Source organism: Heptranchias perlo, chromosome 3 (genome assembly GCF_035084215.1).
Source record: "Heptranchias perlo isolate sHepPer1 chromosome 3, sHepPer1.hap1, whole genome shotgun sequence".
Taxonomy (NCBI): domain Eukaryota; kingdom Metazoa; phylum Chordata; class Chondrichthyes; order Hexanchiformes; family Hexanchidae; genus Heptranchias; species Heptranchias perlo.
This window is the reverse complement of record NC_090327.1, coordinates 48883889-48904105: the sequence shown is the minus strand read 5'-3', so window position 1 is coordinate 48904105 and position 20217 is coordinate 48883889. Positions and strand designations below refer to the sequence as shown.

The 20217-nt window shown below is 43.0% G+C and overlaps 1 protein-coding gene and 1 long non-coding RNA gene across 12 annotated transcripts in view; one reads left to right on the top strand and one right to left on the bottom strand.

Annotated features, from left to right (window-relative positions):
* Positions 1-20217, top strand: part of LOC137313599 (RNA-binding Raly-like protein) — a 669041-nt gene that overhangs the window by 470440 nt on the left and 178384 nt on the right. The gene's annotated exons all lie outside the window — the stretch shown is intronic.
* LOC137313685 (uncharacterized) overlaps positions 1-20217 on the bottom strand; it is a 46134-nt gene that overhangs the window by 374 nt on the left and 25543 nt on the right. The window contains exon 4 of one of the 4 annotated variants that reach the window (XR_010961047.1): positions 9157-9293. The exons of 2 other annotated variants lie outside the window; for them this stretch is intronic. This is a non-coding gene — a long non-coding RNA (uncharacterized lncRNA). Of the gene's footprint in view, positions 1-8775; positions 9294-20217 lie in introns of those variants that run through there. One more of the 4 variants, XR_010961048.1, reaches the window with a different exon arrangement.

The window sequence follows — 20217 nt, the reverse complement described above, 5'->3', positions numbered from 1 at the left end:
CTAGGCAAAAAGAAAACATCAGCCAGAATACATAGGTGTAAACCCTTTTCCACAGTCCCAAAACTTGCAGGAAGGAGAACCTAGTCCTTTATGTTAGATTCTCCTGGACATTGCAACATTTGTAGGGTCATAGCACATTGCATTATTATGAGTGTGATTATGGTTGAACGTCATCTCTCCGTTGAAAGCAATGCACACACTGATGAGATTCATCCACCGTTTCTCCTTACTCCACAGAAATGTTATCAGATGGACTTCTGAAAGCAATCTTCAAGAGAATATTGGGATTGAATTCAGTGGCACTGCGATCCTGAGATTAACTCTGTGGATAGTACTTGAATTGCTCGTTATATAGTGTGTGAAGTATGTAAAAATGTACATTCATCAGACTTTGAGTTATCTTATTTACTTCAAGGTCGTTACCTGTCACATCCAGAGGTTGCGGGGTAAATCGTTAAGCCTGGGCACATGCTGGGGGAGAAGCGAGCCCTGCAGCTTCATGCTCACTGATGTGGTTGGAAGCAGGCCATGTTCAGATTTCTGAACCCTGCCTTATTAACATTAAGCAAATGAGCTCCTACTTTTGTGTAATATTGGGAGCTCACTTTTTTTTGGACGAGAGAGTTGATGTTCAGACTTTTTTAAAAGCTTGCAGTTGAGGAGAAGAGTTTGTGGATGTGCAACTTACTTTGCAATAATAAAGAAGATGGATCCAGGCTGAAAGAGCAGCACCAAAGTTCTCAGACACCAGTGAAGATAGCAGCCCTCCTGAGATCCACTTGCAAGTGAATCTTAGGAAGGCAGATATCTTTGGCACCCAAGAAAACAGGCTCCATAGAAGAGTGCTCTAGGGTGACTGGGAAGAGGTAGCAACTTGTGTCAATGTGCAGTCACTCTCAAAGGACATTAGTTGAAGGGCAGAAATCATAAGAAACCTCAGTCGGTCTGCCAAGATTGGATCAAGCACCACAACATTCTCTTAAGTAGGACCCCAAACTGCATGGCACATTGTACTTTTGCAGCGCTTTCACTTTTCAGTACTTATCATGCGCAACTATTTTGCCACAGGCCACCGTTGACCTACAAAGTTGCCTTCAGACCTGCATCTTTCCAAAGAAGCTGCACTTCCATGCTTAGCAATGTTGCTGCACAATTACCAGGCTCTCAGTTCCTTTTAACAGGGATACTCAAGCTACTTGGCACAGTTTTTTTTTAAATTTGTTCATGGGATGTGAGCGTCGCTGAGAAGGCGGTGGTGAGTTGCCTTCTCGAACCGCTGCAGTCCGTGTGGCTACAGAGGAATGGAGGATGGCAAGGCCTCATTATTATTTTTATCATCCTCTTTATTCTCACTGTAGCTACTCATTGCTCACTCACTGCCACCAATGCATCCATTCAAGCACAATCATGTGTGACACTTTCTTGTAAAAATCCTTTTACATGCAATTTAGCACTTGTAATATATTTCCTTTCCTAGTTCTAGATGTAGAATCAGAGCAGTTTCACCAGGCCACTCCCCCAGGCCCCCCAAGCATTTCACAGCAGGCAGCATCCCTCATTCCCACCCGCACATGCACCAGCTCAGATATATCCACTCTGGGGGAATTCTTTACCGTTTGTGACGAGGTAGACCGGGTGACTCCCCAAGCACAGGTGAGTGGGAGGAGGAGGAGGAGGTGGTGGAGAACAGAGAAGGAGCAGGAACCTGTTCCCCGAATGACAAGTTCATCTTTTCTCTCAACTGAGGAGCCAAGAGATGTAGACGTTGCAGGGCATGCTTTTAAAAATGATGCTTCCAGAGTTTATAATGTATGTTAGTCAGTAGGCACTACTGATCAACCTGCCACAGCTACGGACCACTGGGAAGTCCACAGCTCACGTGTATAGAGGACGAATTCGGTACATTGCAGTCAACTGTGGAGCGTGTGGCAACTCCAAACATCTGCAGTGGAGCCCCCACAGGCAGACACCTTGGGGTCATGTGTTCAGTGTGCTCCTTTTCCAGTTTCTGGATGCTGGGAGAATTTATTGAGCATAGCTTACCATGGGATTCACAGATCTCATTGTTGCCATCAGGTCTGTTGTCATGAAAATCAGTAAATAATAGCCTGCAGCAGAGAAGTGGCTGAAGCTGGTATGGATGATGATGCTGTCTCTTTGGACATCTACACAACTAAACCTTACTACCACTGCCTTCCACTCACTCTACACATGCCAGCAAATTGCCCGTCCGGGAGCTGCAGAGGGAGGCCTGGTCGATTTTAAAGGCCGGATGGAGCCCAGAATTTCCTGCTCCTCCTCCCCACAAAGATAAATTTTACACTTACCCCAACAGGACCTCTGCTGGGTGTCTGCCAGGGTTTTACGGAGCGAACAGCAGATGCTCCACTTGGTAGGCAGTTAAGGTTGATATCACAGGACCCTGATTTACATTTATTTGAGGTTCCTGCCTGAGTCAGGCAAGTGCCTCAATGGCCTGAGAAAACAGCAGTGTTAAAATGGCCGTGGGGCAGTATAATTTGAGCAGTAAATGCACGGCTTGGATTTTAACTCCCGTTCCACCAGGTTTCCATTAAAATTGCCCCTTATATTTCAGGCACGGAGGGACCTCACATTCATAACTGATTCTTGTTTCTGAAATCATTCAATTCAGAAACATGTACTCAGTTGCTTACAGTTGATGGCTGTTAGGACACAAGTAAACAATTCAAAGGAATCTAGACTAATTTAAGTGGATCATGGATGCCAGTGGGGCTCTGCTGTGGTATCATGAGCCTCTTGGGACTGAAGTAGCCCTCATGTCAGGGTGTTGGAGTCCCCGGAGGACTTTTCAACAGGTTGCACCATGACTGCACATACATGCGCAGGCTAGTCCTGTATCGTGACACCCACATGAGGGGGCTAGCTAGAAAAGTAACATGATATGTCATCAGAAGAGATGCATGAGGAATGATCCGACAGCCCCTCTCCCACGAGGCAGCAGTGACCGTGCCTGGTAGAAGGTGGCAGACAGGATGAACGCTGTGTACAATATCTGAAGTGTCTGGGAATATTATAACGAACCTGGCAAAACAACAGTACCAGGTTGATGGTGCAGGATTACATGCCACACAATGTTGCCTCTCAACCTGTCTCACATTTACTGCTCAACCATGCCAAACCCTCACAGAACCTTGCAGCTCTTTCATAACATCTCATGCATACCTATACTTCAGCAGGGCACACGGTCAAGCTGCAACTTACAATGAAAAGCCTTGGTACACTACATCATCCAAAGGCTTCACACATCAAACCATTTACACAAATGCGATCACTTCTTGACACCCAGGATGGGTTTCAGGTTGGCCATATGGCAGCCATTATTGATCTTTTGTACTTTGATAAATGCAACAGTGTGGTGACATTGTGCAGCTGTGTCACGTTATTTAGTGGGAATGGAGATGAATGTGCCATGCTGACCGATTCATCAGGCATTTGTTTGATCTGTGAACGGCACATAGCTGATAGTACAGTGCCATGAGCCACAGGAATAGCAGTTAGGGCATTGCTGTTCCTAGGTTGCAATTAGCCTACAGGTGTACTTGTTGCAGATGGCAAACCTCTGCTCCTGGCATCCTGCTGACCCATAGGAGGTTGAGGCAGCGATCCCCAGTCATTGATAGTTAATGTGCCAAGTTTGAACATATGGTCTGCAGCCTGCTAATCTCTGGCATTTTTCCTTCATTTCATACCAGCTAGCCTGTGAAATACTGTATTTGAAACACTTTAAAAATAAACTTACCTTAAGGAGTAAATTGACTCCACAAAATTTTCCTGAAATATATATGAAAAATTTAAATATCACAATATGGGAAAAATCTGTAATAAAAGCTCCAAAACAATACAGCTTTATTCTCTGCTGTATCTGGGAGATTGATACATTATATTTAATGCACTATTCAGTAATCGATTGGAATTCACCTGCCATAGTGATGCACGGTTACTTGATAACTAGCTAAGCAGCCAGGTAATGTATAGATAGTGCACAGTCCATTTGTGGCATGTGTAATTGGTGAGCAAATGGACGGTCATCGGAGAGGGCAACAAGCCTGCTTCAAAGATCACTAGATAAATAGGAAGGGCATTTAGTCCATCTTAACTCGTTAATAACAACTTGCATTTATATAGCGCCTTTAACGTAGTAAAATGTTCCAAGGCGCTTCATAGGAGCATTATCAAACAAAATTTGACACCAAGCCACGTAGGGAGAAATTAGGACAGGTGACCAAAAGCTTGGTGAAATAGGTAGATTTTAAGGAGCATCCTTTAAAGGAGAGAGACAGAGAGGTTTCGGGAGGGAATTCCAGAGATTAGGGCCGAGGCAGCTGAAGGCACAGCCACCAATGATGGAGCGATGAAAATCGGGGATGCGCAAGAGGCCGGAATTGGAGGAGCGCAGAGATCTCTGAGGATGGTAGGGCTGGAGGAGGTTACAGAGATAGGATGGGACGAGGCCGTGGAGGGATTTGAAAATAAGGATGAGAATTTTAAATTGAGGCATTCCCGGACCAGGAGCCAGGATAGGTCACCGAGCACAGGGGTGATGGGTGAACAGGACTTGGTGCGAGTTAGGATACGGGCAGCAGAGTTTTGGATGAGCACAAGTTTTTATGGAGGGTGGAAGATGAGAGGTCGTCCAGGAGAGCATTGGAATAGTCAAGTCTAGAGGTAACAAAGGCACGGATGAGGGTTTCAGCAGCAGATGAGCTGAAGCAGGGGCGGAGACAAGCGATGTTATGGAGGGAGGCAGTCTTGGTGGTGGAGAGGATATGGGGTCGGAAGTTCATCTCAGGGTCAAATAGGACACCCTGGTGGAGAGGATATGGGGTAGGAAATTCATCTCAGGGTCAAGTAGGACACCATAGTTGCAAGCAGTCTAGTTCAGCCTCAGGCAAAGTGGCCAGGGAGAGGGAGGAGTCGGTGGCTAGGGAACGGAGTTTGTAGTGTGGACTGATGACAATGGCTACGGTCTTCCCAATTTTAATTGGAGATAATTTCTACTCATCCAGTACTGGATGTCGGACAAGCAGCGTGACAAATCAGCGGCAGTGGAGGGGTCGTGGGAGGTGGTGGTGAGGTAGAGCTCAATGTTTTCAGCGTACATGTGGAACCTGACGTTGTATTTTTGGATGATGTCAGATAGACTCTTCTGTAACCCCCCCACAATTGTTTCCTAAATGATTCCAGGGCTTTCCTCCACAGCTCTACCCACAAGTTAATTTCAACAACAACAACTACTTGCATTTATATAGTGCCATTAACTTAGTAAAACATTCAAAGGCACTTCACAGGAGCGTTAGCGGGCAAAATTTGATACCAAGCCACATAAAGAAATATTAAGACAGGTAAGCAAAAGCTTGGTCAAAGAGAGAGGTTTTAATGAGTGTCTTAAAGGAGAGAGAGGTAATGAATCTTTGTGAAGAACTGCCTGATATTGATCCTGACTTTGCTTTTTACTAGTTTAAACCTATGTCTCCTTCTCCTACTCACATGGTTTAGTTCTGTACTGTTAACTATCTTGTATACCTCTACAATACTGTTTAACAAGGCCTCAAGTAACATGCACGGTCTATACATTAATGTGCATTACAATAGGAGTAACTTGAAGGGCATACACAAAGGTTTGTGACCTCTCCATTAATGCTAACAAATAATTATTAGACCAATTAGGAGTGATTGTGTGAGGCTCTTTTGCTGATATTGGTCCTGACTAGAGGTGAGCGTAGGTCGCAGATTTGGGGCCATAGTTTTGTAGCCCTTTTGCTCTAGTGAAGCACCATGCCTGCAGCAGGTGCAAGCTGTAAAGCATAAGAGTAATTTTACCCCTTGGAGATCTGCAGTTCTGCTTGTGCGTGGCACTGAAAAATAATACCAGTTGTTAATTTTCTTCATATTTCAGAATAAATACTCCCAAGTGCTCAACACTTAGCAAGGACTATAGAGACTCCCTATGCTCTACCTCTGTGCATTGTCTGTAATAGTCACCAGTAACTACTGTGATGTTTGCTGAGATAATAAATGAACTTAGTGCAGTTGAAATATTGTAAAATTAAATTCTGATATTGCATTCTTTTGTAGTGGTCTATGTTTAGAAAGCAATTTTTTTTAAAGAAAAGAATTAAAGTAGTAGAGTTGTAGGGAAACCAGCCCTGGTTGGATTAATTGAGTGATAGCAACTGCTTCTCTTTGCTCAGTCATTGGGAAGGACAGGTAGAAGAGAGTCAAATACTTAGCTTTATAAAGTGTGAATTGTAAGTTGGAACAGCAGAATGAGATGCAACTTTGCCAATGCTCAGGGGTTATATGGGAAACTCCAGGTTCTGATGCAAGGATGAATTTTCCAACTTCAAATTTCCAGCAGGGAGTCGAGACTACTGGTTGCTGATATTGGAAATTTGGGTGTGTGCTGCACATGACTTTCTGACCATTAATTGGAACGTTGAAAATCGAGCACAGTCTGTGCCCAAATTGCTAATGTGTGATATTCCCTTTGGGAGTGCGAGGTCAGAAAATAATTACTGTAGTCTCTATAGAATCCTGAATTATTGATTTTCTCTGGTCTAGTGACATTCAGGTAAATCATGACCTTTCTGTGCCTGCAATGTGTTGTTAAGATGTGAGAAAATGTTATTTAGAGGAAGTATGACATTTCCATGTCCACCATTTTAACATGGAGATTAATGCCACAATTGAAAGAGATGTGGAAGGAGGAAGCCTCCGAAAGCTTGTGAATTTCAAATAAAATTGTTGGACTATAACTTGGTGTTGTAAAATTGTTTACAACTGTTGAAATAGCACACAAAGGAATGTCTTGCAAATGCTTTAAGTGTTCATATACTTTTTTTTAATTCATTCATGGAATGTGGGCGTCGCTGGCAAGACCAGTATTTATTGCCCTTGAGAAGGTGGTGGTGAGCCGCCTTCTTGAACCGCTGCAGTCCGTGTGGTGAAGGTACTCCCACAGTATATTAATAATAATACACAGCGGGGCCAATTTTCCTGACCTATGCTTCCCCAGGAATGCCAGTTCCCTGGGTGCAAAAGGTCAGGAAAAAGGGAATGAAGATCTGTAATGCCAGGTCACTGCCTCCTTTTACATAGCCCTGGAATTTCTGGGACTTCCCCTCAGGCCCAGTGTTCTCATTTAAACGAGGCAGGCGGGGCATTCCTTGCCTGCGCACCTTTTTCCCCTCCGGTTTGGCAAATCGGATGCCCGTACTCGGGTGCCTGAAAGAGGTGGTGTTGCTTGCACCAATTAATCCCTCGGATCAGGTAATCTGAAGGGGGTTGGCAGCAGGGTGGAAAGGTAGGTAGTCCACTTTTTTCTGCAGGACCATGTGGATTTTCAGGCCTAGAGGCCTTCTGGTTGCTGTTCTCCAAAATCAACCAAAAGGCAGCCAGCTTGAAACTACCCTCCCGTCTCTGTACCATTTTCTAACACCAGGTCCTGGACAGACACAGTACACATTAGGAAGGCTACACTTGTCCAGCACCCAGGAAGAGAAGGCTATGAATATCAACCCCAGTAATTTCTAAACTATTACAAAATTATTCTGCATCAATATGTTTGTGATAAGCATTGGTAAAGGGATTTACTGCTCTGTTTAATTTTTTCCTAAATATAATGGTAAATACTGTAGAATGTAAAGCTAATCCAAGCCACAGGACACATCTAGCCACTGAACAGCTTGGTCTGTTGTCTTACAACAGGAGGAAATAACACAGAAGGTGCATTGGTACCATTATTTTGTTGTTAAATCCTTACATCCATTATAAATCTAAATGTCCCTTGTTCTTCCACAATTGCAAAATTAAATGGCCCACAAACTAATAAAACTCACACAACATCTACAAATACTGCCAATTATGCTCCGCACATTAGAAATGTGTTTTTCCACCAGAGGCTTTTATTAAAAGTTTGGTTATGTCAGTGGCCATATCACTTCCTTTTGCTGAAACCAAATACATTTTTTTTAGCTTTGTTCTCGGGATGTGGACAATGCAAGCAAGACCACATTTATTGCCCATCCTTAGTCACCTTGTTTATAACTGAATGTCTTGCAAGGCCACTTCAGAGCGCATTAAAAGTTAACCACGTAGTGTAGGACTGGAGTAATTTGTGGGCCAGACCAGGAAGGGGTATTAAGCTCCAATTCTGGAAGGACATTAGTGAATCAGCTGGATTTTTTATGACAGTCTGGCAGCTTTAATGGTCATTTTTCTGGTGCCTATCCAGAAATAACCAATTTATTTCATTCAGTTTCACAACTTGCTATTGTGGGGCCTCAACCATTGATCAAAACACTTTCTCCAAGGACATATTGGCCTTGGAGGGAGTGCAGCGTAGGTTTACTAGAATGATACCCGGACTTCAAGGGTTAAGTTACGAGGAGAGATTACTCAAATTGGGGTTGTATTCTCTGGAATTTCGAAGGTTAAGGGGTGATCTTATCGAAGTTTATAAGATATTAAGGGGGACAAATAGGGTGGATAGAGAGAAACTATTTCCGCTGGTTGGGGATTTTAGGAGTAGGGGGCACAGTCTAAAAATTCGAGCCAGACCTTTTAGGAGTGAGATTAGAAAACAATTCTACACACAAAGGGTGGTAGAAGTTTGGAACTCTCTTCCGCAAACGGCAATTGATACTAGCTCAATTGCTAAATTTAAATGTGAGATAGATAGCTTTTTGGCAACCAAAGGTATTAAGGGATATGGGCCAAAGGCAGGTAAATGGAGTTAGATCACAGATCAGCCATGATCTTATCAAATGGCGGAGCAGGCACGAGGGGCTGAATGGCCTACTCCTGTTCCTATGTTCCTATGACAGGCCATTCCCAATAGGCCGTAGGTCATCACTACTGCTACTCACTTTTAAATGACTTAATCATCTGAAGATTGTACTCTGGTGCTATCACCTGACATGAAGTCAAGCAGGAGACTGCAAGGACTCAAGTCAACCAGAGAACCCATCAGGAAGACAGATAAACAATGATTGACGCTTGTTTCAGGTCAATATTTTGACTTGACAGCTATAAACTGAGGTTAAACAGAGGTTCGTCAACCTAAATTTGTTAGGAGTGTGGCTACTTATGTAGCTCAGATGCCAATGGCCTAACCTCTGGACGGGTTCTTCATTGCAGTAGATGCTGTCTTGGTGACCCAGCTGAAACTTCTGTTGTACAACGTAAAGGATGATGGAGCTGTAGCAGGAAATGAAGATCTGGGCCAACCATTTGGCAAAACACACAAACCCCTAATGACAAATAGAAGTAAAGCATCATAATAATTGACCTTTTAAATATAGTCACTTTGTGAGCTTTTGTCACGAGACTGTATTGTAATTAAAGCATTGATGTAGAAACAAACAAATTGTGCATATTGGCCCATAGTTTTCTTATACACTCTGAGCTCTAAATGTAATAAAGACAAAAGTTTAGTTTATTTTGTTTACTGTATGGAAGCTGACAGTAATGTATCTGGAATTATATTACACCGTTGTTCTTGGCAGAATAAAAATAACTCATTGAAATTACATGAACACTTGCTATGTAAAGAGCTCATCTGGCATGTCATTGCAAATCTTTTAACAAACCACAATGACCTAATATTATGCAGCCTGCAGGTCAACAACTTGATCATCAGCAGAAGTACCCTTTCCCCCCTCTAAACCAATCCTAATCCCATGAGATGAAGCAATATTGAGTAGCATACAACAGGTTTCAAAAGATTTTGACAGACTTGTTGAAGACTGAATTGAAAGCAGCATCAAGCCATTTGTTTTAAGTGTCTGAACATGTATTTAATGACTGGCCTTATGACCTCATTATATCTGGTTTTACTCAAGAGTTTGTGGTACCTGAAATGAAGTCTTTAGCCTGCAGCCACAAAACATTTGGAAAAGATTATTAGTTTTACATAGCAGATAGTCTATTGCCTTGGATATATCTATTATTAAACTTCTGAGAAAGAAATATGATCCATTAGTTGCTCATTCACTCACTAAAGTTAAGCCTTTTTTGCTTGTACAGTATATTAGAAACACATTTATTAATTGAGAAGAGATGTTATATGGATGTAAGCTGAAGAATCTCATAGCTTTAAGAAGATAGGGCAAATAAATTACAGTATTTCTAATACTGCTAAATATTCCATGAGGAACAGGTATATTTATTTTCCTACTTGACATGCTGCAACTTAATTGCATAATACTTGTGGACATTAAAGGGTGGCTGATTCCTGCTATATCACTAGTCGGGGTCGGAAATGGGACAGTGGCAATAAATGTTAGCAGTGTTAATTTAAAAGATGTTGACATGACTTGATTTCTAGGGGCCTGGCACTCCAAATTCACGTGCAACTTCACACATAAATAAAATATAATTTGCTTGTTTAAGTGACATCATCAGATGATTTTTATGTTCTAAATATCCTGTCCTCATGGGCTTTCCTCTTCCTCACTTTCTCTGAGCTGTTTAACCACAAGCCTTTCAGCCATTTTCTCCACCATAACAGTGTATTGCAGCTGAGCGGTGATTTATGTTGTTTGCTTGTCATTCAGATCACCTAAAAGCAGGTGCTACTAATTACACTCATTTGGGTTGATTTATAACACAGATGTGATCATTAAATTGCATGCGAAGTGCTACTTCAGTACCTTGCCGAGGCTTTTTGTGCAGCAAATTATCCCTGCCACAAGCAATGCAGGGTGTTTCCACCAGTATAAATTGCAATATATGAACTATGCTGCAGTGGAACCGAGGCGCGCACACATTAAATTGCGACAACAATATCTACATATGGTAGAAAAAAACAATGAAAACCTGGAAGCAACATTATAGAGCAGCTTAGTTTGTTGGTATAACACGAGCATCAAACCTGCCAGCTTTTTATGATTTAAAACACATTTAATGTGGCTCAGGTCATTTTTTTAACACTCAGTGTTAGATAAAAATATCTAATAGTTCTCTGTCACAGTGTTGTGCTTTTCTGTGTAATGTTGGCTGTAGTTACTACCCAAACATTTTGGTGAACAGCTTTAGACTTGCAGTGAATATAGCTGCAATCATCTCACAGGCTGTGCTGGTATGACTGATGTCTCTGATTTGTGGAACTGTTTGGACTTTGATTGCTATTTTTATGCTCCATTCAGCACTAAGCACAACTTACTTTATCTTTACAGCCATTGCATAAACACGTAACTGTTGGATAAAGCTTGTGATTTAATTTTTTTCCAGTTCTCATTGTGACCGTGGCATTGCACCAATCTCCCAGGGTCATCGAAGGTATCAAAATTGAACATCAGAGTGTGAAAAGAGTCAACTGTAACAATATTATCAAGAAAAAGAAAGGAAAATATCTGTTGCAAAGAAATGTAGAATGTACTTCTGACCACTGAACGAACAGACAAGGAGAGAGTGAAGATGATATTAGCCCTCTTTGTATTTGCTTTATTTTGACAGTTTGAGGGCTCTTGAAATTTCAAGTGTAAATTGCTTCATTATTGAGAAAGATGAGTTCTGGGTTCTTTCAGTGTGGAAAAGATGCTTGCGAGATTGTAACTGAATACTGATGCGAACAGTGGTAGATTTTAAAACGCTTATGCAGGAATGCGGCATTATGTGCTGCATATCAATGGTAACAATGCAATATCTCAGATTTTAACCTTTTTAAAGATGCATATTTATACTTCAGCGTCTTTTCTGCCCTAGCGAGACCATAGCATGATGAGAACGGGGCGGGCGAAGGTTTAGAATTGAGGCAGCATCCATATCCCTCAACGTTGGCGCTGATCCGATACCTGACGCCATTTTTACTCCTGGGTTTTGAGAGGCGTTTGAGCCCTGCCTGCTTCTTCAGTGTTCAAAAGTCATATTCCAATGACCGCCTTCGTAGCTCAAAGCTATTTTAATTCCGGGCCGCGTGAGTTGCGCGTTGTGCGGAACACGCCGGGGAAAGCTATCGCAAAAATGATCCAGAGCCAGAAGAGGTCCAGGCAAGTGTTTTATTAAATGTTGTATAGGTTTTCTACTGGATCAGGAGGAGCAGGAGTACTGCTCCAGGCCGATACAAGGAATCCTTGGGCCTCCCCCGCCCCTGGCTTCCCTTCCTGCGATGGTGATTGGCTGGGATTCCCCCTTGTCACTTATCTTGACTTTTTTTTATTCGTTCATGGGATGTGGGCGTCGCTGGCGAGGCCAGCATTTATTGCCCATCCCTAATTGCCCTTGAGAAGGTGGTGGTGAGCCGCCTTCTTGAACCGCTGAAGTACATGTGGTGAAGGTTCTCCCACAGTGCTGTTAGGAAGGGAGTTCCAGGATTTTGACCCAGCGACGATGAAAGAATGGTGATATATTTCCAATTGTAAACAATTTTACAACACCAAGTTATAGTCCAACAATTTTATTTTAAAATTCACAAGCTTTCGGAGGCTTCCTCCTTCCTCAGGTGAATGTCAAGAAATCCTCGAACCTCTCGCATTTATAAATCACAGAACAATACCTGGTGATTACAGGTAGTCTTTTCAACTGCCCGTTGCCAAGGCAACCAAAGTGTTCAGACAGATAGGTGTTACCTACAGGGCCACCGAATATAGAAACGGCCAGAACAAAAAAAAACAGAGAGAGAGAGGCAGAAACATAGAAACATCCGGAAGGAAAAGACAGCAATTGACCCGTTATATTAAAAACAGATAACTTTTGTTCGCTGGTGGGGTTACGTGTAGCGTGACATGAACCCAAGATCCCGGTTGAGGCCGTCCTCATGGGTGCGGAACTTGGCTATCAATTTCTGCTCGACGATTTTGCGTTGTCGTGTGTCTCGAAGGCTGCCTTGGAGTACGCTTACCCGAAGGTCGGTGGCTGAATGTCCTTGACTGCTGAAGTGTTCCCCGACTGGGAGGGAACCCTCCTGTCTGGCGATTGTTGCGCAGTGTCCGTTCATCCGTTGTCGCAGCGTCTGCATGGTCTTGCCAATGTACCATGCTTTGGGGCATCCTTTCCTGCAACGTATCAGGTAGACAACGTTGGCCGAGTCACAGGAGTATGAACCATGCACCTGGTGGCACTATGTTTCTGCCTCTCTCTTTTTTTGTTCTGGCCGTTTGTATATTCGATGGCCCTGTAGGTAACACCTATCTGTCTGAACACTTTGGTTGCCTTGGCAACGGGCAGTTGAAAAGACTATCTGTAATCACCAGGTATTGTTCTGTGATTTATAAATGCGAGAGGTTCGAGGATTTCTTGACATTCACCTGAGGAAGGAGGAAGCCTCCGAAAGCTTGTGAATTTTAAAATAAAATTGTTGGACTATAACTTGGTGTTGTAAAATTGTTTACAATTGTCAACCCCAGTCCATCACCGGCATCTCCACATCATGATATATTTCCAAGTCAGGATGGTGTATGACTTGGAGGGGAAAGTGCAGGTGGTGCTGTTCCCATGTGCCTGCTGCACTTGTCCTTCTAGGTGGTAGAGGTCGCAGGTTTGGGAGGTGCTGTCGAAGAAGCCTTGGCGAGTTGCTGCAGTGCATCCTGTGGATGATACACACTGAAGCCTCGGTGTGCTGGTGGTGAAGGGAATGAATGTTTAGGGTGGTGGATGGGGTGCCAATCAAGTGGGCTGCTTTGACCTGGATGGTGTCTAGCTTCTTGAGTGTTGTTGGAGCTGCACTCATCCAGGCAAGTGGAGAGTATTCCATCACACTCCTGACTTGTGCCTTGTAGATGGTGGAAAGGCTTTGGGGAGTCAGGTGGTGAGTCACTCACCACAGAATACCCAGCCTCTGACCTGCTCTTGTAGCCACAGTATTTATGTGGCTGGTCCAGTTAAGTTTCTGGTCAATGGTGACCCCCAGGCTGTTGATGGTGGGGGATTCAGTGATGGTAATGCCGTTGAATGTCAAGGGGAGGTGGTTAGACTGTCTTTTGTGGAGCTGGTCATTGCCTGGCACTTGTCTGGCATGAATGTTACTTGCCATTTATCAGCCCAAGCCTGGATGTTATCCAGGTCTTGCTGCATGCAGGCACGGACTGCTTCATTATATGAAGGGTTGCGAATGGAACTGAACACTGTGCAATCATCAGCGAACATCGCCATTTCTGACCTTATGATGGTGGGAAGGTCATTGATGAAGCAGCTGAAGATGGTTGGGCCCAGGACACTGCACTGAGGAACTCCTGCAGCAATGTCCTGGGGCTGAGATGATTGGCCTCCAACAACCACTACCATCTTCCTTTGTGCTAGGTATGACTCCAGCCACTGGAGAGTTTTCCCCCTGATTCCCATTGACTTCAGTTTTACTAGGGCTCCTTGGTGCCACACTCGGTCAAATGCTGCATTGATGTCAAGGGCAGTCACTCTCACCTTACCTCTGGAATTCAGCTCTTTTGTCCATGTTTGGACCAAGGCTGTAATGAGGTCTGGAGCCGAGTGGTCCTGGTGGAACCCAAACTGAGCATCGTTGAGCAGGTTATTGGTGAGTAAGTGCCACTCAATGACACCTTCTATCACTTTGCTGATGATTGAGAGTAGACTGATGGAGTGGTAATTGGCCGGATTGGATTTGTCCTACTTTTTGTGGACAGTACATACCTGGATAATTTTCCACATTGTTGGGTAGATGCCAGTTTTGTAGCCGTACTGGAACAGTTTGGCTAGAGGCGCGGCTCGTTCTGGAGCACAAGTCTTTAGCACTACAGCCGGGATGTTGTTGGGGCCCATAGCCTTTGTTGTATCCAGTGTGCACTCAGCCGTTCCTTGATATCAAGTGGAGTGAATCGAATTGGCTGAAGACTGGCTTCTGTGATGGTGGGGATATTGGGAGGAACCGTTTCCTTAGGCCTCCGGTGATTTCCTGACCTGCCCGCTGGCCATCACGTTATTCCTGCGTGTTTGGTTGGTAATAAGTACTGAGATATTGCAGTGAGCCCCGGGGGGGCAAAACGACCCAGGCCTCACGTCAGCAAGTCAGGGTGAGTCCTGACATCCCCACATTCGGCCCAGTTTAAATTCGGGGTTCATATTTTTGCCTTATCAGAAATCACAATATAATTATGGCTCATCTTGGCCAAAGTATCCAGAATTACCTTGCAATCTTCCTATTGCAGTATCCAATTAGTTCTTAAATGATTCCAGGGTTTGTGCTTCCCACTTGTCTATCCACAAGACCATTTCATGTGTTGATCATTCTTTGTGTGAAGAAAAACTTATGGATATCAGTCCTAAATTTGCCTTTTATCAGTTTGAACCTGCAACTTCATGCCTCACTCTTGCATTTTGATTTAAAGTATTTTTTCAGATTTGCCTTTCCCATACCATTTGCAAATTTGTGAACCACCAAGATCACATGTCAGATGTCTCCGTTTAAAGACAAAGAGCCCAAGTGTCTCCAGTTTTTCCTCTTAACTGAAATCTCTAAGTTTGGAGATTATCCTTGTACACTGCCCCTGGGATTTGAATGTCTCCCTTGTGTCTTGGTGCCCAGAATTAGACACAGTGGGGGGTGATTTTAACCCCCAAGAACGGGTGGGTTGGGGGCGGGTGGGAGTTGAAACTAGTTGTTTATTTGGGTCGCAACCGCAAAATTTTCAGACTTTGCGTTCCCAGTGAGAAGCCTGTACTTTTACGCACCCACGTGAATCCGGGTTGCAGTCGCGACCCAAAAAACAACTACGTTCAACTCCCACCCGCCCCCGACTCACCCGTTCTTGGGGGTTACCAGAGCACTGTATAGTTTGATTATGACTTCCCCTGATGTGTATTCTACTGGTGTGACTATGTAGTTAAATATTCTATTGGCTTTGTTGATTGTTGCTTTGCATTGGTTGGACATTTTGAGCGTTGAGTCAACTAAATCTCTTTCAAACTTTCTCAACACCATTCATTGAGTATGTGCTTGCGTCATACTTTTGGTCTGCATTAAATTTCATCTGCTATTGTTTTGTCTTCTTACCTATTTTGTCCAGCTCATGTCACGTAACTTGTGACCTGCCTCATCCGATTGCACCGTCCTTCCTAGTTTGGTATCATTTGCAAATTTGGCCAATTTGTATTCAGTTTTTGAGTCCAAATCATTAACGTAAATTAGAAACTGTTGTCAAAAAGAAATGCAATCCCTGGGACACCCTCTCATCTACTACTTTCCACCTTGACTTAATTCTTCTAACCAGTACTCTTTGTTTTCTGTTCTTCAGTCAATTTCTTATCCATTCCCAATTGTTCTCCTAAATTCCCACTGTATTTGAGCTTAACTAATAGCCTTTCATGTGGAACTTTGTCAAATACCTCCTGGAAGTCTAGGTGCAACGCATCATAGAGCTTGATTCTAGAATGGTCCCAGCAAATGTAGCCCCGCTATTCAAGAAAGGAGGGAGAGAGAAAACAGGGAACTACAGGCCAGTTAGCCTGACGTCCGTCGTCGGGAAAATGCTGGAATCGATTATTAAGGATGTGGTAACAGGGCATGTAGAACATCATAATATGATTAGGCAGAGTCAACATGGTTTTATGAAAGGGAAGTTGTGTTTGACAAATCCATTAGAGTGTTTTGAGGATGTAACTGGCAGGGTAGATAATGGGGAACCAGTGGATGTAGTATATTTGGATTTTCAAAAGGCATTCGATAAGGTGCCACATAAAAGGTGGTTACACAAGATAAGGTCTCATGGGGTTGGGGGTAACATATTAGCATGGATAGAGGGTTGGTTAACGGACAGAAAACAGAGTAGGTTGTCATTTTCAGGTCGGCAGGCTGTAATTAGAGGGGTGCCGCAAGGATTGGTTCTTGGGCCTCAGCTATTTACAGTCCATATTAATGGACTTGGATGAAGGGACCGAGTGTACTGTATCCAAGTTTGCTGACAATACAAAGCTAGGTGGGAAAATAAACTGTGAGGAGGACACAAAGTCTGCAGGGGATATGGACAAGTTAAGTGAGTGGGCAAGAAGGTGGCAGATGGAGTATAATGTGGGGAAATGTGAGATTACTCACTTCGGTAGGAAGAATAGAAAAACAAAATATTTTTTACATGTTGGTGTCCAGAGAGACGTGGGTGCTCTGATACAAGAAACACATAAAGTTAGCATGCAGGTACAGCAAGCAATTAGGAAAGCAAATGGCATGTTAGCCTTTGTTGCAAGGGGGTTGGAGTACAAGAGTAAGGAAGTCTTACTACAGTTGTACAGGGCTTTGGTGAGACCTCACTGGGAGTACTGCATACAGTTTTGGTCTCCTTATCTAAGGAAGGATATACTTGCGTTAGAGGCGGTGCAACGAAGGTTCACTCAATTAATTCCTGGGGTGAGAGGGTTGTCCTATGAGGAGAGATTGAGTAGAATAGGGCTATATTCTCCGGAGTTTAGAAGCATGAGAGATGATCTCATTGAAACATATACGATTCTGAGGGGACTTGACACTGTAACGGTTGAGAGGTTGTTTCCCCTGGCTAGAGAGTCTAGAACTAGGGCATATAGTCTCAGGATAAGCGGACAGCCATTTAGGACTGAGATGAGGAGGAATTTCTTCACTCAGAAGGTTGTGAATCTTTGGAATTCTCTACCCCAGAGGGCTGTGGATGCTGAGTTATTGAGTATATTCAAGGCTGAGCTAGATAAATTTTTGGACTCTAGGGGAATCAAAGGATATGGGGATTGGGCAGGAAAGTGGAGTTGAGGTTGAAGATCAGCCACAATCTGATTGAATGGTGGTGCAGGCACCAGGGGCCATATGGCCTACTCCTGCTTCTATTTCTTTTGTTCTTAACACAGTTCACTTGACATGTCACTTCCTCAAAAATGGCATGGAGGTTGGTCAGGCAGGATCTGCCTTTCTGAATCCGTGATGACTGCTGTTAAATAAGTTGATATTCTACAGATAATCTTCAAGACTATACCTGATAATCAATTCCATTATTTTACACGGGATGGCTATTTTATGGCATCGTTTGTAAGTCTCTAATGCAGTGCAGTATTAATAAGGAATGTTTTTACAATTTTGCTAGAAGCAGAACATATTAAATTTTCCTGTTATGTTTGTGATGTTGCTAACACATAGCAACTAGAGGCAGTCTTCCCCCATCTTAAAATATTTATCACCGTGCTGATGATCTTGCGGGTAAAATTTTATTTGAAAGAGAAACAGAAAGACTTGAGAGGGATTAAAAACAAAGTAAAAGAAAGGTGAGGGGGGATGGTAAATACTCATCAGTCTACTTTTTTGCATTTCTATTGCTGGGCAACATGAATTCATTTGTTTTCTTGTGTGATGTTTCACAGCTGCCAGGAAGCCAGATGAGGCCATAATGATTATTACTTGTAACTAAATCAGATGTTTTAGTACAATCCCCATCTTGGCAGTAATGTTTTAATTGTAAACAATGGGGCAGATGTTCTAGTTCCTGGACCTCGAGTTCATGGATCGCTTGGGTGCAGTGAATACAGGAAAATAAGGGAAAGCCACATGCCCTAATGGAGCCTGCCCGATTTACTGTCCGTTAATTTAAATGGTTGAAAAATTGAGTGGGCTACCTTACAGGCATGTGCTCCTCCCCTCTCAATCTTCCTTTTATTCACTGCGATCTAATAGCCCCAGGAACATCTGCTGTGTAACACTAGTAATGAATGCATTAAAACATTGGTATGAAATTCCTTTCTCTGCTCTTTTAACATTTTAAATGGGTTAACACCTTTAAAGTAGCGGACAGACGAATTTTATTTCAAATGAGTTAACACATTTGCTACTAATTGCCACCTAAATGACTTCACACATCTTGAAACCAAATACTCTGTTCTTATTGAAACATTTGTAAACAATTTTACAACACCAAGTTATAGTCCAGCAATTTTATTTTAAATTCACAAGCTTTCGGAGACTTCCTCCTTCCTCAGGTAAACATTTACCTGAGGAAGGAGGAAGTCTCCGAAAGCTTGTGAATTTAAAATAAAATTGCTGGACTATAACTTGGTGTTGTAAAATTGTTTACAATTGTCAACCCCAGTCCATCACCGGCATCTCCACATCATGACTTATTGAAACAGGCAAACTGAAATGGGCTGTTCTTAGTACTCTTATTCAGGGGAGGAAAGCATAATTTTCCAATCTGCACTGGTCAAAAACGTAGGTGCCCGAATTCTCAATATATATTAACAATGGCGAGGCTCTCTGCCTGCAGAAAAATGTAAACAATTCTACAACACCAAGTTATAGTCCAACAAATTTATTTTAAATTCCACAAGCTTTCGGAGGCTTCCTCCTTCCTCAGGTGAACGGCGGCCTTCGAGACACACGACAACGCAAAATCGTCGAGCAGAAATTGATAGCCAAGTTCCGCACCCATGAGGACGGCCTCAACCGGGATCTTGGGTTCATGTCACACTACACGTAACCCCACCAGCGAACAAATGTTATCTGTTTTTAATATAACGGGTCATTGACTGTCTTCCCTCTCTCTCTCTCTCTTTTTGGGGGGGTTTGTATATTCGGTGGCCTTTTAGGTGACACCTTTCTGTCTGCTCACTGTGATTGCCTTGGCAACGGGCAGTAATCACCAGGCATTGTTCTGTGATTTTCAAATGCGAAGGATTCGAAAATCTCATTTCCACACCATTCACCTGAGGAAGGAGGAAGCCTCCGAAAGCTTGTGGAATTTAAAATAAATTTGTTGGACTATAACTTGGTGTTGTAAAATTGTTTACAATTGCAGAAAAAAAGTCAGAAGATTGCCCACAATGTCATGATTCAACTTCATATTTGCATATCAAAACAATTTCTATGAGTCCATCAGGTTACCTGGCATTTGAAATCAATGTATCTATGTACACGTGAACTGTCTCATATGGAATGCATCCAAGAGGAAGTTAATTGCGGGGAATGCTTTAAATGTAAAGCAATTATTCTTATTTGTCCTGTGGCATTCATTCATATTCACTCTCACCTTTTTGAAGAGCAAATCTGCTCTGAAGGGCTTCTCGACCGAGCTCAACTGACTGATAATTTGTGTAAATGTACAAGTTGTCTTAAACAGAGGCAGAAGAAGCCTCATGGAGTTTTTGCTCAGAACCATTCAACTTCACTTAGTCTGTGATTACAGATCATTCTGGAGCACTTTTTTTCATCTTTAAATTGTTTTTTCGCCTATACACTGCCCCTTTACGTGCATTTCAGATGCCACTGCACATATTTTA